Source organism: Eptesicus fuscus, chromosome 2 (assembly GCF_027574615.1).
Source record: "Eptesicus fuscus isolate TK198812 chromosome 2, DD_ASM_mEF_20220401, whole genome shotgun sequence".
In the NCBI taxonomy this organism is placed as follows: domain Eukaryota; kingdom Metazoa; phylum Chordata; class Mammalia; order Chiroptera; family Vespertilionidae; genus Eptesicus; species Eptesicus fuscus.
The window spans coordinates 66043196-66061743 of record NC_072474.1 but is presented as its reverse complement, the minus strand read 5'-3'; the positions used below and the strand labels follow the sequence as shown (position 1 = coordinate 66061743).

General features: G+C 38.2%; 1 long non-coding RNA gene across 2 annotated transcripts; it reads right to left on the bottom strand.

Moving 5' to 3' along the window:
- Positions 1-13180: 13180 nt before the first annotated feature.
- LOC114232239 (uncharacterized) lies at positions 13181-17583 on the bottom strand. Of its 2 annotated transcripts, none has more exons than XR_003618284.2 (3): positions 17384-17583; positions 14181-14236; positions 13181-13287 (listed from the first exon to the last, which is right to left on the bottom strand). It is a non-coding gene; the product is annotated as an uncharacterized LOC114232239 (long non-coding RNA). The 2 variants fall into 2 exon arrangements; XR_003618283.2 differs by lacking the exon at positions 17384-17583 and adding an exon at positions 16935-17218.
- Between the last annotated feature and the right edge of the window lie 965 nt (positions 17584-18548).

Below are 18548 nucleotides of genomic sequence, written 5' to 3'. Positions count from 1 at the left end.
ATGGAGTACTTAGGAAGGAGACTGATACAACCACTCTGTTTATTGCTTTTATACTCTATCCTTCTTACATTTTAATGTTGTAAATATCCCTATTGCTGTAGCATAAAAGATCTTTCTTTTTTCCCATTTTTCTCTCTCCCTCTGACCTTCCCTCTTTTCTTCTTACTCTAACATATCTCCAAACACTATTAAATCAGAAAAGCTCAGTTGCAAATTTCGTGTAAACTTTTGTTTTTGTTGTGGCACAAGTCAATGGATAAATGCCAATTTTCATTCACATGTTTTTAATAAGCCTCGATACACATATATGTGTACGGATACATATCTGTTGTGAAGTATTTCAACATATTAAGAGTTGGACAAGTAGAACTACTTTGATGATATAATTTGTAGGTACCTATGAGATTTAGGGAATTAGATGCCTAAGAGACTTCTCACAATCCATTTCATGCCCACTGATAATAATACCTTCTGTTGTCCTCATTTCCATCACATCTGGATGTAAAAAAAAAAAAAAATTCAGGTGAGAGAAATTTCAAGCAAAAAAAAAAAAAATGGCTGGATCAATAGGTAGATAGATGAGAAATATTTTAGCAACCCATCTCCCCCCAAAGTTCCCATACTTTAAAAAAATCAACCCTATTAATAAAAATTATTTAAATTTTATAGATTTATAAGTTGCATAAAAGTACAATTGTACCTCCAATAAATGATCAATATGTAGTAAAACATAGTAAAACATTTTATATTGACTTAGAGTATATTGAATGGGACATTTTTCTTGTATTATTTAGCTTTTTAATCTACCTATCATCTTCCCCTATCTTTCATCAGGTGTGGGATGTAGTTTTGTTCGCTGAATACTTTTTGAGCTCCTACTATTTCCTAGGTCCTATGCTAACGTCTTTAGATGATACATAGATGAAATGGGCTTTGCCTAGTGCCTCTGAAATGGACATACTCTAGACACAATAGCAGCTATTGTATTAATGTGGATGTCTGGTTCCATGTGGGCTGTGGTTTGTTATTTGCTAGTTCCCCATCCAGAAAGTACTACCTTCCTATAGGAAGTAAAAGAGGTAATAAATGGAATGCTAAGATGGAAAAGTTGCAAAACTTTAGTTCGTATATACACACTATATACACTATATATGTGTATATAGCATACTATATATAGCTTCATATCTGTTCTATATGTAGTTGTTGCTTCAAATCTGTGGTTTCTGCGTCTGCAAATTCAATCAACCACAGATCATAAATATTCAGGGGGGAAAAGTTATATTGTTGTTGAAGTGCACTTTGCAGTTAGGTCTACTTCAACAATACAGTACAATATAATAACTATTTACATAATGTCTACATTGTATTAGGTATTATAAGCAATTTAGAGATGATTTAAAATATATAGGAAGATGTGTGCAGATTATATGCAAACACTGACATTTTGAGGACTTGGATATCCTCAGGGTTCCCTATGAATTCCCTATGAATTCTAAGGGGGTGACTGTATATAAATATATTAGGGGCCCAGTGCACGAATTTGTGCACCTTGACAGGAACTATGGGCCTCAAGGCTGTGGTGGGCACAGGGGTGGGTCTTGGCCCATGCTTCACGCCCCCGCCTGGCCCCTCCCACCACGCTCCCCCTCCCCCTCCCCCGTCCCCTCTCTGCTGGCAGCCCTGCTCCCACTGCTGCTGCTCCCACAACAGTGCGGAGCGATTGGGGCCAGAGCTGGCAGCAGGTGTGAGCGGTGGCTCAGGCGCTGGCTGTGGGTGTGAGCGGGGCTGGCACTGGCAGCAGATGTGAGTGCCAGGTGGGACCACGGTGTGTGGGAGCAAAGAATTTTCAGTAACCACCAGAGGCTCGCCCTGATGACAGCTACTGGTGCCCTGCCATCACCTGCTTCACCATCCACCATGGCGGATGCCTGCCATGTTCCGCACATGCCCCCTGGTGGTCAGCACATGTCATAGCAACTAGTTGTTTGGTTGTTCGGTTGTTCCACAGTTCAGTCTATTTGCATATCAGGGTTTATATATATAGACAGATATGCTTTACATATAGTTTATGTAGTATATATATATTTTAAAATTTAAAGTGTTTTATTAATATCTATTATAAAGAGTATCAATGTCTAGGTTATAAATGAGGAAATTATAGTCTATTGTAATTAGCTCTCAATTATAATTAAAATAAATATGAGTATAAGACATAAATTACTAGTTAAGATCTTCAGATAAGTAGGCTAAGAATAGTAATAGTATTCAAAGTCAATTTGAGAACTTATTATGTGCCAATTATTGTGCTAAATTTTTCTATGTGCATCTTCTCATTTCATCCTTTAAAATACCTTATAAGCTTTATTTTAGTTTACCAATAAAAAAATAGGCTTATGAGAAATTTTGTGACTTACCCAATATGATATAGCCACAAAAGGGTAGATCCAAGATGAAAATTCCGAACATTCTGGTTATTAGCTAAGGCTCTGGAGTCAATTCTAGATTGATTTTCCTACCTCTTCACTAATAAGGATGCTCCATTGTTTCACTGAGATTAAAATCAACAGCATTCAAATACAGTTTATGGGGGCATGTTCTGACAGGTCACTTGTATGTAAGCATTCTTGTGGGTTTGCTTTATTATGATTTAATGATAACTTGGGCTATCAACTCTGCCAAATTTTAGTATGTATTCAATAACTATTTTTATAACAGTTAAAGCTTGGTCTTAAAAAATGTCTGAGTGGGTAATGGTTAAAAACATGAAATACAACTAGCCAGACTAGAGGACTAACTTCTTAAACCTTCCCTGTGATTATATGTATTTTCTTTATCAAAGCACATAATACAAAATACCTCAGAACTGAGATGAAGTTATATCACAGGTTAATCTATTTCCTTCTGATGAGGGATTTTAATCTCACACTACATGCAGCATTTCTGTCTCTCTTTCTCTGTGTGTCACTCTCCTAACTTCCAGATAAAACTTCTTCAAAGAAATATTTTCTGGGAGAAACTTCATTGCCGGCCACCCTCCTTGTAATATACCTTGGTTCTGGAGGCCACATCGTGGGGTCATGGAGTTGCCTCTGAACTCAGTCCCCTCTTTGGTAACACACTAACGTATCAGCTGAGTTACTTAATGAGTGCCTTAGAAACGTAATTCTAATGAAGACAGCCATGGGGGGATGATAGATGGGTTTTGGACAGAGACGGAGAGACATGTTGAAGCCTCACAGTGTTCCCAGGATCGGTTATATAATTCTTGACTAATTCTTATTGCCTCGCTATCAGTCTTGTGCCAGATGCGGGTAGTTTTCCGATCCTCTGTCTTGCAAAGTGATTGCAAGGGCAGTTCTATCTGTAGAGGGGAAAAGTAACCACAAGTGGCAGGTATGTACATTTTGTGATGGAGACACATATATTAAAAATTTAATTGGACTTTTGTGGACAGACATTCTCTTTGCCTTATTTCTATTACTACATACTTACTGCCACAGTGAGTGACGTTGCTACTCTGTACTTTCAATTAATGTGTAAAATCATTTTATAAAGAAATTTGTCTTATTTTTGTTAAGTCAAAGACGATTGATCCTGTGATTAATTTAGGTTATGCAACCCTTAAAGAGTACAATGATAGTAACAACTTTATTTTTGCAGAAAGGTAGCAGTTTTATTCTGGGGAAGTAAAGTGGTCAGAGGAAACAATTGTACAAGCAATTTATACTAAAGAATAGAAAACAAAAAGAGGAGAAAAGTTTTTATCTGAGATAATCAAGTATTAGTGAAAAGTAGATTTTGACAAAACTGAGAAATCCAAATAATTGTCTAAGTTCTCACTACTGGACATAACACTGTTTCACTTAAACCTGAAATGTAAATTATTATTTGAAAAGCATTACTAAGAAGTAAAACTATCTTTATTTAGATGACATGATCTTACATATAGAAAATACTAAGAAAATTTCACTAAAATTATTAGAATTAATGAATAAATATAGTCAAGTTGTGGCATACAAGATTGATATATAATGTAACAATCTATATATTACTTCTACATATAAGAGTATATATTATATACTCTTGCAATGAATGATCCAAAAATGAAATTAAAAAAACAATTTTATTCAGAATAACATAAAAAATAATAAATTGTTTGGGAATGAACTTAACAAAGTAAGTTTAAAACTAATACTCTGAAAACTACAAAATATTGTTGAAAGAAACTAATGACCTAAGTAAATAGGAAGACATCCTGTTCATGGATTGGAAAATTTAATTTTGTAAAGATGGCAATACTTCCCAAACTGATCTATAGGTTCAACAAAATCCCTATCAGAATCCCAGCTGGCTTCTTTGCCATGATGATCCTAAATGCCTATAGAAACTCAAAGTACCCCAAACAGCCAAAGCAATTTGGAAAAAGAACAAAGTTGGGGGACTCACATTTCCTAATTTCAAAACTTACTACAAATCAACAGTAACCAAGACAGCATGTCTGCCCTAAGGATAGACATATATATCAATAGACTAGAATTGATATTTATGGTTGACCAATTTTCTTTTTTTCTAAGTAATTGTTTAATAAGCTATTATGAGGAGACATAATTTTATGGCAGCTACCTTACTTCTGATGTTAAGTAAGGGTGCAAGAACACTCAATGAAGAAAGAAGAGTCTTTTTGATAAATGGCACTGTATCAACTGGATTTCCACCTTGACAAGAATAAAGTAGGCCTACTGCCCCATGTGGCATGTGAACATTAACTTGAAATGTATGTAAGGCAAATACAAAAGTTAAAGCTCAATAAAGGAAATATAGGGATAAATCTTTATGACCCTGGCTTTGGCAATGTTTGCTTAGATACATACCAAAACTTTGAGCAACAAAAGAGAAAAATATAGATTAAATGGACTTTATCATAATTAAAAACTGTTGTGTTTCAAAAGATACTATGAAAAGAGTGAAAAGACAATTCTCAGAATGGGAGCAATTATTTGCAAATCACATATCTGTTTAAGGGCATCATATCAAGGATATAGGAAGGACTACTACAACTCAATACTAAAAAGAAAAATAATCTAATTTAAAAAATAGGCAAAGGATATAAATAGACATTTCCCCAAAGAAGATATATAAATGATCAATAGGCACATGAGAAGATGTCATATTATTAGCCATCAGGGAAATGCAAATCAAAACCACAATGAGATACCACTTTAAATCACTAGGGTGGCTGTAGAAAAGTCAGATAATAAGTGTTGGCGAGGATGTGAAGAAACTAGAATCCTCATACACTGCTGGTGGCAATGGAAAATGGGGCAGCCACTTTGGAAGGCAGTGTGGCAGTCCCCCAAAGTTATACATGTGTTTACAATGTTTAAACCCATGGACTCAACAATTCCACTCCTAGGTATATGCAGTCAGGATAAATGAAAAGATATACATAAAAAGGCATATACACCAATTTTCATAGCAACATTATGCATAATAGCCAGGGGGTCAAAACAGTCTAAATGTATATCAACTAATAAATGGATAAACAAAATGTATTATATCCATATCGTGAAATGTTCTTTAGCCAAAAATAGGTATGAAATACTGATACATGCTACAACAGATGAACCATAACATGTTATGCTAAGAGAAACAAGTCAGTCACAAAATAGCACATATTATGAGATTTATATAAAATACTCAGAATAAATAAATCTACAGAAACAGAAAATAAATTAGTGGTTGTCTAGCAGTGGGGATGGAAGTCTGGTGGTTGGAGAGTGGTAGCTAGAGGGCACAGGATTTCTTTTGGGAGTGATAAATGTTCTAAAACTGATTATGTCGATTGGTTGCACAATTGTGAATATACCATTTTTACATTACATTACATTAACCCACTTTTACATTCAAACACTTTAAATTAGTGAATCCTATTTGTATGTGAATTATATTTCAATAAAGCTGGTACTAAGAAAGTATTGTTTCTGAAGCAACAATCATACACTTATAATATTAAGCATCCAGCCTTTCAGCATGAGTTTTCCAGTTATACCGGTGAAAAATAAGGAAACATTTTAGACTGTTTTCTAAACAGAACTTTGTTTGGTCTGGATGAATAAACATTGAATATACTTCCCAATATAGATTCATTTAAACTTTGGGTTGTCACTTATTAGCATTGTGAAGTTAATGGTTGAAAAGGTCAAGGGATATGAAATAGGAGAACAAATTCTTTAGACTTTTTTTTTCTTTTCTAAACAGGTGCATCCTATCCAGAGAAACAGTTGGTGTAAACCTTATATCTATATTTTTGTTGTTGATATCTCAGTACAAAACACTATTTTCAGAAAGTATTATCTTGGCAATGAATTCTACATTTACATCCTATTATTCTTGCCCAGCTATGAAAATAATCTTAGGGCCTGGCACCAGAATCCTGAAGAGCTGGTGCAAGAGCCAATTCTGTTTGCCTCTTGTCTCTCTTTGGCCTCTGAGCCTTTCTTCTTAATAAATCTGAAAAAAATGTATTAGTCACAGTGGTTTTGGATTCTGCTTTCCTAAAGCTCTGTTCTAAGTGAGCTGTCTCACTTGTGAACTAAAATTTCCCTGCTCTTTGCCATCTTTCACCCTGTGCTTTTCCAGATCTAAAATGTCAAAGTATCAAGCAGATGGAATTACATTTGGAACATTGGTTTGGTGGGGGAATGACTCCATGCTTTTAGCAGATCTGTAGTTGTATTATTTTAAAAAACAATGGACTGTTAATAAAAGACTCACTGAATCCAGTTCTATGTCTTAAGAAACTAATGTATTTAGATAAAATATTTTATACTATGAAATAAAATCAGCATAGGTCATTTGCTGAGGTACCTAGGAAGTGATAGTAGGTCAGATTTTTGTTGAATTCTTTAGAGAAAAAAAGGGTTTTAAGTACACTTGAATAGACATCAGTACTATCTGTGTATATCTGTGCTAAAGCAGCTAAAACACTTCTAAAGCCATCTGAGCAGAAGGTTAGAATGGCTTCCTTTTGGCCAGAGTCTTATGCCCATGGAGCATAAGGCAAGGACATTTTGTTATAGCCCTTGAAAGAACTGGCACTATGTTCCCTTAAAGAAGTGTACAGGGACGCATTTCTGTATCTGGAAGTGCATTTTGTTGTTGTGCGATTTTTGTGTGGGTGTGGGTGTGGATGTGTGCATTTTTTTGTTTGCTTTTCCCTCTTCCTTTACATATTAGATTTTGGACATATATGACTATGATTATGTTTTTTTAAATATATTTTATTAATTTTTTTACAGAGAGTTAGGGAGAGGAATAGAGAGTTAGAAACATCGATGAGAGAGAAACATCCATCAGCTGCCTCCTGCACACTCCCACCTGGGGATGTGCCCACCACCAAGGTACATGCCCTTGACTGGAATCAAGCCTGGGACCCTTCAGTCCGCAGGCCGACACTCTAGTCACTGAGCCAAACTGGTTAGGGCTGATTATGCTTTTTAAAATAAATTTTTATTGATTTCAGAGAGGAAGGGAGAGGGAGAAAGAGATAGAAATATCAATGATGAGAGAGAATCATTGATCAGCTGTCTTCTGCATGCCCCCCACTGGGGCATGTGTACTGATCGGGAATCAAACCGTGATGTGACCTCCTGGTTCATAGGTTGGCACTCAACCATCGAGCCACACCAACCGGACTTGATTATGTCTTGGTGCCTGGATGAATATGGGTAGGGAAAATGTGAAGATGAGTACTAAAGAAACAGTAGACCAGGAATCAGGAGTCCTTCTGGCTTCTAACACTGGCTCTGTCACTATTTCTGACTTTGGGTCATTCAACAAATATTTATAAGCACGTACCATACAAGGTACTATCTAGATTTCTAAACCGGAATTTTAGTTTTCTCATCTGTAAAATGAAATATGACCTTTAAGCTGTAAACTCAACTATTCTCCCATGATCCAGAGATCAGAAGTTAACACATTTGATCTTTCTTCAAAGAAATAAAAATTTTTACCCATATTTTCACACTTAATAAAACTGATTCTCACTGAGATTTCCTTATTTTTCTACATGGTATTGATAAAGTCTCATGCATCTTGAATTGAAAGTCACTTTAAATGAAAATTGTGTGTGTATGTATACCGCACTACAATAGGTTACAAGTGGAAATGTGATACTGGACAATTTAAGATGTAATGTCATAATTCTAAAATGACTGGAAATTCCTTCCAATTTGAATAGTGAGATGGTAAGATATTTTATCAGAAAGAACATATGCACCACTATGTTCATAGCTAGCTAAGATCTGGAACTAGCCCAAGTGCCCATCAGTAGAAGAGAGGATAAACAAGCTGTGGTACATTTGTACCATGGCATACTATGCAGGAATAATAAAGAAGGATCTCTTATCTTTTGAACAGCATGGAGAGACATAAAGAGTATTATGCTAAACAAAATAAGCCAGTCAGAGAAAGACAAGTATCACATGATCTTACTCATATGTGGAATTTAATGAACAAAATAAACTGATGAACAAAATAGATCTAGAGACATAGAACCATAGAACAGACTTCAGAATCTCAGAGGGAAGGCAGGAGAGGGTGGTTGGGTGGGAAGAGATCAACCAAAGAATGTGTATGCATGTATGCATAACCCGTGGACACAGACAATAGTGTGGTGAAGGCCTGGGGTAGGGGGTGGGAGTGAGATAGAAGGGGTCAATGGGGGAAAATGGGGACATATTTAATACTTTCAACAATAAAGATTTAATTAAAAACACACAAAAATATTTTGTCATTCTTGAGAGACTGTTTGATTCTAGTCCACTTGCTCTTTTATTTTTTTCCACTTTTCAAGGAAAATACAGCAACAAAACAACCAAACGTGCATGAGGAACGATGTGGTTGTAGCCCAGTAAGGTTGGCAAATGTTCTTAGTCACATCATGAACATGGATCGTTTTATGACCTGCTCTTTGGTGCTTCAGCCCTGCTGTCAGTCTGCTTCCTCGTGGTGGGTAGGGCAGAACAGGCTGAAGCCTGGCCCCTTAATTTTAAGTGTACCCTCCTGACCCTTCCCACTTGAGGAGTTAAGTGGTCAATAGAACACCTCTACCTGGACCGGGTCCATCCCTTTTAGACTAGGCTTTGGGTACCCGGGATTCCAGAATTCCCTGTTGACAAAGCCTCCACACTGCAGGAGTATGGCCTTGGCCTGAGTGGTGGTCAGTCCAGATTAATCCTTTGGGCTGTGTATATTAGGGTGAGAGGAGAAGAAAGAGTGGGCTCTAGGCCATGCAAATATTGAGGGTGGGCCTGGATATTTAGAAGACATCTTCTTTAGAAGACATCTGTGTGTATCTTTCCATGGTTCTCTCTCTTCCGCAAGAAGCACACATTTGCAGAACAATTGAACTGTAACCCTGGGCAAGATGGTAAAGTTGGTTAAGATCTCCCTTTGTTTGCCTCTGCTCCCCCTTTATGCATCCCTCAGGCATGTTGGTGATTTCTTCCCAACACCCCAATCACACCATATTCCCATGTTGATCCCTGGCTGCTCTTAATCTCCAATCACAACAGGTTACCTCACCTGGACCAAGTTCTCTCCTTTTGATTCACCTTCTCTCCCTACCCCAAATCAACATGGCTAAGTTGTCGTATGTTCCAGGAAGTGCTGTCTTCTATAACTAGCTTAAATAATCAATTAAATATATCTCTGATGATCTTGTTACTAATTGATGTGTTCTTTTCCCCAGGAAACAAAAGGCTTAGTCTTGTTAAAATCTACCACTGCTCAGAAGGCATTTAGAACAACCCCCCCACCCCAGTTAAACAAAAACTCAGAACATCCTAAGTTTTAGGAAGTAGAATCACCTGTGAGGATCAGTCTGGATACTGTTTCCTGTGTCCTCTTGGATTTTTATCATTTTTGTTGTAGTTTCATCACTCCTGTTACCATCATCCCTGGGCCAGTCTCCTCTTCTTTGCACACCAATCTCTTGTCCTTAGTGATGAGGCAAACCCCCCTTAAAGATACTTTCCCCCCTTTTAAATACTAAGTAGAATAAAAGGGAATAAATTGATTATAAGAAACAAAAATCTTGCTTACCAAGCACCATCTGTTCTACTATAACACAATTGTTGAAATCTTAAGAAACCTTGAGTTCTCAATAATAATGTAGGAAAGACAATTATTTCAATGAGAAAAGGTAGAAGTGGAGGCTAGGAAGATTCAGATTCAAAACAACACCCTTATTTTAAGGTGCAACACTAATGATCCTGGAATTCCAGGTAGGCTGCCAGGGAAGTTTTTGGCTGGCATGTCTGATGCCCTTCAAACCACACCATGTTATGGCCTTCATCTGGGAGTAAAGCTGTTCCTGCAGGGCACCACAGGCAGACGCAGAAGTAGCCGGAGGACCGCTTTCAGGCCGGGGAGACGCAGGCAAGAGCGCCACCCACAGGAGGTTGGGCTAAAAATGCATTACTCAGAGGAAGATGAACAAAATAGACCCAGAACATAGAAACGTGGAACAGACTAACCAGTCTCAGAGGGAAGGCGGGGTGAGGGACGTGGGGAGAGATTAACCAAAGAATTTATATGCATATATCATAACCCATGGGCACAGACAATAGTGTGGTGAAGGTGGCGGGGGTGGGGGTGGCGGGGGCGCCATGGAGGGGGTCAGTAGGGGAAAAAAGGACATCTGTAATACTTTCAACAATAAAGACACTTTAAAAAAAAAAAATCCATCTCCAGGCCAGAGCAATGGCCAAGGTCATAACTGGGAAGGAAGAGTAAACTAATAGGGCACAAAAGCAAAGTTAGATTGTAAATGGAAGAATGACAAACCCTCATCAGTAATGGAAAGGTCCAGTGGTTGGAGCATGGTGTAGAGGTTCAGGGCAATAGGTGCTGGACCAAGAAACTGAACAGTGATTGGAAGCCAGCTGTCATCTGATTTCCTGGGTGCAGACCTCATGAACTGAAGAGCTCATGACTTAAAATGAAGAGCAGAGAAGATGGTTTCGGTTTCATGTAGCTCATTTCTCTCAATTAACCTCACTGATTAACTGTGACTTGAAGGAAGTTGTAATTTATCATCGTCTCTCAATAGAGTAAGATAAAAAGAAGTTATAGCATTTGATTATGGTTTCTAATTAAATAAACATAATTGGACCTTGATTTTTCTAAAACCTAAATTAGCACTATGTCTATTAAATGTTGGCTTCTCAGGAAAATTGTCTTAAATACTGTTTCTTAACCTTTCAGAAGGTTTAATTACTTTTTTTGGTTAGTATTTAAAGACTTACATAAAAATTACATTTGCCTAAAAAAAGCTATTAATTAAGATTGATTAACATGTGGAGGAACAAATTAGTCATGTAATCATGTATATTATAATGGTCAATAAATTTTCATAAAAGTAATATAATTCTTCACTCTTGAATAATTATTCAGGCCAAACTTCCAGAAACCAGTATGAGTTTTAATTTTATATTTAATTTACTTAGCATCTTTTTAGTCTTTTAGATTAAAGATCAGATTTTCACTGTGTATTAATAATTATTTGAAAATTTTGGGTGGTTTAAATTAATTAGAATGATTGCCAATAGTCACATTGCTCTTGTTAGCTGCCATTGCAGTAATGCTTCAAGGCAAACACTAGATTTTTAATCAAAGTAAGGAACAGTATACTAAACTACATTTTTTTTTAATTCAGGAATTTACTGTATGCTACATGTACATATGCTCTTTCTGGAATATGTAATCTACTGGGAAACATTACGAAAGAACATGGAGTAAAAGACTATCTGCTCTCCAGATTGCTTATTCTGAAAGGTTCTCAGTGTACTTTGCATTCAATTTTTATTAGCAGCCCTTTATAAAACCCCTCAAAATCCAATAATTGACTCATAAACTAATAGTAAACGGAAAGGGAAAAATTAGAAGTATGGTGCATTGTACATGGTATCATAAACAGGACTAAATACATTATTGATGCATTTGGTGATTGATAAGCATATGTTAGAGCCACATTTTACAGACTCGCTCACAGCCATTCCAGTCCCCTCGCAGCCTTCACCTCCTGTGCCTCAGTGTTTTATAATGCAAATCAGAGACACCGGCATTGATGTTAGTGAATGAGAATAGCAATAATTAGGAAAAAAATAGATGGACGTGGGATAGCACTTATAGATAGGAATATTATATGACAGTAGATATTCTGAATGGACAGGGAAAATAAGTTTTCAGAGAAAGGTAAAAAGAATCTGAACAATAAAAATACTAATGAGGTCTTGATAGAAAATATGATAACTGGAGATTCTTTTGTTGTTGTTGTTGTTGTTGTTGTTAATCCTCACCAGAGAGTATATTTTTCTATTGATTTTTAGAGAGAGTAGAAGCCTGGCCAGGCAACAAACCTGCAACCCAGGTACAGGCCTCTAATGGTGTGTGAGCCGGCCTATGCTCTACCACTGAGCCATACTGGCCGAGGCCAACAAGTACACATTTCTGTTATGTTCATTAAAATAAGTTTACATTTAAATTCTCATTGCTAAGACACAGTGGTTGCCACAAATATCCACTCTTAGTTATTGAAATAAATATTTTTGTGCTCCTTTGGCTAATATTAATCACATAATTTTGAAAAATGTAACAGTGTCCATTTATAAAAACGTTTGACTTTTCTTCATAAATACATTCCAAGATATTAATTTATTCTAAGCACCACGGTGGCCATCCATTCATGTGTGGTGTTTTCTGAGAGTGTTGGCCCACGCAGGGAAGTGGTGATTTAGGGCAGAGCCTGATTTCCATGTAGGCAAAGAGGTTGAGGGGATTTTCAGTGAAACTGTAAGAAAAACAGTATAGAGCCCTGAGAGAGCCCACGTATTCCTCTGTTCAAGGGAGATGGTTGTGGCAATTAGATCCATCCTCTATAGCAGTGATGGGCAACCTTTTGAGCTTGGTGTGTCAAACTTCGCCAAAAAACTGAGCATAACTCTGGTAGTGTGTCACTTTGAGGAAAAAACTAACTCCAAGACTCTAGTCACAAATGTTTCATCCTCAGGAGCAGCAAATGTTTCATCCTCAGCATGCGGCCGCGTGTCATCAGAAATGGCTACATGTGTCAGTGCTGACACGCGTGTCATAGGTTCGCCATCACTGATCTATAGCACAGTAATAGCTTTCAACCTTTAGCAGCTGCTGACACCTGCCAACCCCACTCCTGGGAGCAGTTCCATCTCATGCTTGTCTTTCTTCTGGGTCCTTCCTTTTATACTGTCAGATAAAGGAGGAGAAAGTGAATGAGTTACAACACGTGAACACAGGTGTCTCCATGACAGAGAAGCTGTGGAACCAGAACTTCAGCAATTTAGAAGAACTGAGATGGTGGGGAAGTCCAGTGATCTCATCACAAGAAACACCTTCAATAAATTCAGTGTCATCATCATTACAAAGCGCAAAAGAGCTCCCCTTGGCTGATGATTAGGCAATAGTCCTCACCTGCAACCCACAGAAACTGAAGGAATTGGGCAACATCAGACACAAATCTCTTATCTTACTCCAGTGTGCATATGTTTTTCTTTCTTACAATATGGTAATGTATTATTAATCCATTTTAATGGAGCCTCAAGTTCTTACTCAGAGTATTTAGCATCTTATTAGCAAAATAACCAAGGCATTTCCCTTCCTATCATGTCAACAATGCCAAAAGGGTGCTTGCTACTCACTTCCCCAGACATCATGGTATATTGATGAATATTTGAAAATAAAATAAAAAAGTGCAGAGATTTGAAATTCTTTTATATACCTCCACCAGGTAAGTACAGTACCAAAGTCTATTTATTTCAGAGATGCTTATGCTTAGATTTTGCCTACATTCCTATATTGTGCCCCACCCACCCACCCCTTTTTTTTTTTAACTCAGTCACATATATTTTGCTATTCTTACATAGCATGTGTTTCTTCTCTCTCACATTTTGTAGTTTTGTTGTAAATATATATAATACTTGCTGATTCTTTTGCAAAGAATAGAATTTCTTTGGGATTGGGTACTATATTCCAGGTTTCAATCTTTTAAAAAATCCTATACTTTAAGTAGGAATGCGTGTTATCCAAAACAAAGTATCTCCCAATCATAACAGACTTTGCAACAGGAAACATAGACTTACTGAAGCTCATTAATTTCTTTGTTGCCATTCTTTCATGTAATTTATCAGACACAGGTCTGAAAGTGAAAAGAAAAACCATTGAATTAGGCCTACTATCATTCAAGTATTTTTGTACGCAACAAGTCTAAATTTATAAATTGTTTTGCTTTCAATATTTATGGGGAAACCGATTTGTTGAAAATCACTCAGTGTTTTTAGTTGAAAGATCTTGCTAAACTGAAAATATTTCTGTGTTTGTTTAAATTTAGACCCTTTAGAGATTACTTCATCAAAAAGCTGTTGGCCAAATGGCAGATTTAATGAGATTTCCACAACCACAATGAGTCATAATAGAATGATACATAGGCTAACAATAGCCTAACCTTTTATTAACATATAGGTCCTTGTCATTGAAGTGCTACAGTTCAATGGACCCAAAGAGTCCCTAGATGCTTTGCTGTTTCTTGAAAGTGATAAGATTCTGGTGGAGGAGAACTAGAAGGCAAATGTAGTAAATGCAATTAGTGCTTACATTTAGCAGTGAGATACTTTCTTTCAGGAGTGCACGATCAGCAATCAAACTCATTTTCATTGTGTCCCTCTCTCTTATTCAAGGCTATGATTACCACCTTATGCAAATCTAGCATTTGAAGTCTTTCTACTAGTTTTCCTCCTCCAGTCAGCTTCTTTTCTTTTTCTCTCTTTACTGGGCCCCTCACAGCTGTGAAAATAATGTGCACTTTTCCCTACACAGGCCCTGATCTTCCTTGCCTCCACACCTCATAATATACCATCCCTTTTGATCCTTTTGTTTGTGTCAATCCATGTTCCCATTCACAATTTGACATATATTGTTTTCTAATAAACAAAAAGCAACTTTCATAATTAGTTCCATGTGGCTCTTCAAACCTCTATTTACCTCTGCTTTCTTTTTGTGGAAAATTGGGAATAATAAACTATGTTGCTATTTTTTATCTTTAAAACTTTGGCCAGCCCTAGCTGGTTTGGCTCAGTGGATAGAGTGTCAGCCTGCGGACTGAAAGGTCCTAGGTTCGATTCGGGTCGAGGGCACATGCCCAGGTTTTGGGCTCAATCCCCAATAGGGGCACAGGTGACAGCTAATCCATGATTCTCTGTCATCATTGATATTTCTATCTCTTCCTCTCCCTTCCTCTCTGAAATCAATAAAAATATATTTAAAAAAAAAAAAAAACTTTGCCCAATTCATTTAGGCTCATTCTGTCTCTATTTAGAGAGTAATGCTTATGCTACTTTCCTAGTTGATTTATCATCATGATTAAATAAAATAATATATGTAAAAGTATTTAGAACAGAGTTGGCATGTGGTAAATAAATAATAAAGCAAATATTTATAATTCCTGAACAAACTAAGTGGTTGAAACTTTTCTAAGTCCTTTCTTGTATTTAGTTAGCCCAGAATAATGCCTCTTTCAGGAGGGATTTATAAAACTGAGACATATGTCCTCTATCAGAATGTCTCAAGCAAAATGAACTTCTTCTCATTCTTGGACTACTTACATTTTCATATCTTTTAAAATATTAGATGAAGTCAAATTGTTTGTGACCAATAATTTTAGCACAAACACTAACAAGGGTTGTAATCCATTGTTGGCACTTAGGACAGTGCGTGGCATGCAGGAAGCACTCAATAAATGTTTTTGTTGTTGTTGCTGTCATGTTTGAGTGCCCAGGGTTTCTCTCTCCTTTCCTTCTCTTCACCTAAATTCAATCATTAAATTTCATTTTAAAACAATGTCCAAAGTGCCCTTGAAAAATTTCAGAACATATTCATTAATTAAAAAACAAGTCATTGATATCCTAGAGGTTATTGTGTCTATATTACTTAACATTTGTACATTTGTGGCATCCTAATTGTTGAGATGACCTTTTTAAGGGAAAGCTAACTAAAAGTGAAGTATCTTACTAGATGCTTTCATTGAAATGAAACTTTTTTTAGATCGTCTGTGAAGATCTTCAAAATCAATTCAGTGGGTACTTACCAAATTACAACTTCCACAGGCTCACCATTGTAATATGTGTTAATTCCTAAAGATGATGTGAAGAATATCAAAATCCAAAAAAAATAGATTCCAAAAGCCATGTTGGATTACATTAATTCATGTTTTAAATATGCAAAACTTTGTTCTAGAGGAAAAGTCTTGATTGTAAAACTTGACTTTCTAAGTTTCCACAGATATTTCACCCTTTAAAAAAGGCAGCTTCACTCGGCAGGGGTGGCTCAGTGGTTGAGTGTGGAGCCATGAACCAAGAGGTTGCTGGTTCAATTCCTGGTCAGGGCACGGGGCAGGGGGTTGCAGGCTCCATCCCTAGTGGGGAACACTCAGGAGGCAGCGGATAAATGTTTCTCTCTCATTGATGTTTGTGTCTTTCTGTCTCTAACCCTCTTCCTCTCTCTCTAAATATCAATAAAAATTATATATATGTACTTAAAAGGCAGCTTCAACAAGCCAAGATCTTTCATTGTGTACTTATTGAAACTTACAAAGTAAAAAGCTTATAAAACAAGCACTTAGTGCCAAAAGAAGTCTTCAAATATATTTTCTTCAAGCTTCTTTCCTTTGGGAAATTCATAAATTCTTCCTCATACTCAAAACACTAGCAATCATTTGCTTTTAAGTTATAACTTTTCAAATAATTGGGTTCGGTCACAGACCATTACCCGAGACTTCTGTTTTGAGATAGTCTCTTTACAGAAAAATGCATAGTGAGATCTTCAGTTACCAGAGAACTAACCTCGATATTTCCGTCCTGCATCACATTGTTTTAGGGTGAGATTAGAAGCGCTGATCTATACTATTTTGTGTGATATCCTGGCAGTCTTATAATTTTTGATTTTGAATTGCACTTTGCATCTCCCTCTGGCTCCACATTTCACCCAAGTCTGAGTCAGTTGAGGTGTCAGACCTGGACCTGGAGTGTGTGCTGTGAGGTGCTGCCAGGAATTAGGCGGAAGCCCTCACCGGCAACCACCCCCGGGGGCGGGATTAACGTCCGCAGCTCCCAACTGCTGCTGGGGAACCAAGTGGGTGGAAGCTTCTGCCTGCGTTGCTAGGGACGCTTCAGCCAAGGCAACCGCAATGGATCAGGAAGAGGGGCTGACGGCGGTGGACAACATAGTCACTCAGTTCAACACCTATGAAGATTTCCTCGACTCGCAGATCACGACCGTGGACTTGTTCTACCTGGAGGTAAGGGCGACAGCGCCGCGGAGGGGCCATCGCCTGCCAGTAGTCCTTCGGTCCCGCCGAGGCCCCGCTTCGTGGGGTGTTCGCCCCCTGGCGGTGAACGTCCGGCCGCGCAGTTTCCCGGCGGCGGCGGCGGTGAATCTCGGCGTCCTTCCTGCCCGGCGAGGCCTCGGTCAGTTCAGAACCTGGGCCCTTAGTGTCACCCACTGCAGAAACCCGCGCGTGTGCTCGGGGTGTCTTGAGCCTCCGTAGCTCGGCCTCACGGGCCACCCCCCGGGCTGCTCCCCTGTCCCCTTCATTCTCCTGCAACTGGTGCCTGCAGTCGGAGGCCTGCTGAGACTCTGCTGTAACTCAGGTCTGACACCCTGTTTCTCTTCCCTTTGCCAATCTGTACTAAAGAATAGAAGCTGACAGAGGCAGTAAAGCACCGAACAGACGGTCAAATTACAGCGGGAAGGCTGGGGAGTGTTGGGGAGGGGGGGAAAGAGACCAAAGGACTTGCATGCATGCATATAAGCACATCAATGGACACAAGACACTGGGGGGATGGGGGTGGGATGAGGGCATGCGACAGGGGGTAGGGGAGGCTGGGGGAAGGTCAATGGGGGAAAAAAAGGAGATATACGTACGTACTAATATATGTAATACTTTAAACAATAAAAAAAATGAAGAAAAAAAAAAGAATAGAAGCTGACAACGCTCACCTGGTGTATCTGGTGTTGTATTGGGCATTTGGACCCATAAACTTCCAGCTCACGCTCGTTGGTTCAGAAGGCCCTTTAATTACGTGTAGGTACTCAGGTCGCTGTGCCTGCATGCTACTGACTCATGTTCATCAAATTGATGATCACAGCTAATGTTGATAGAAAAAAGAAAAGGAAAAGAAAGCTTGCAACACAGCAAAATCGGAAGTGATGAGATTGGCTTGCAACACAGCAAAATCGGAAGTGATGAGATTGGCTACCCAGCAACCATGCCCCTCCCAGTTTCTTAAAGGTGTGTGTGTGTGTGTGTGTGTGTGTGTGTGTGTGTGTTTGATGGGGTATTGATTGGGGGAAGGGCTGAGCGGAGATAGTTTTTGTCCCCTCAAGGAGAACCCAGATGGACAGGAAAATAATAGGTCCTAAGAAGCGGGAGGTGGAGGGTGGGTCCCCACAGCCCT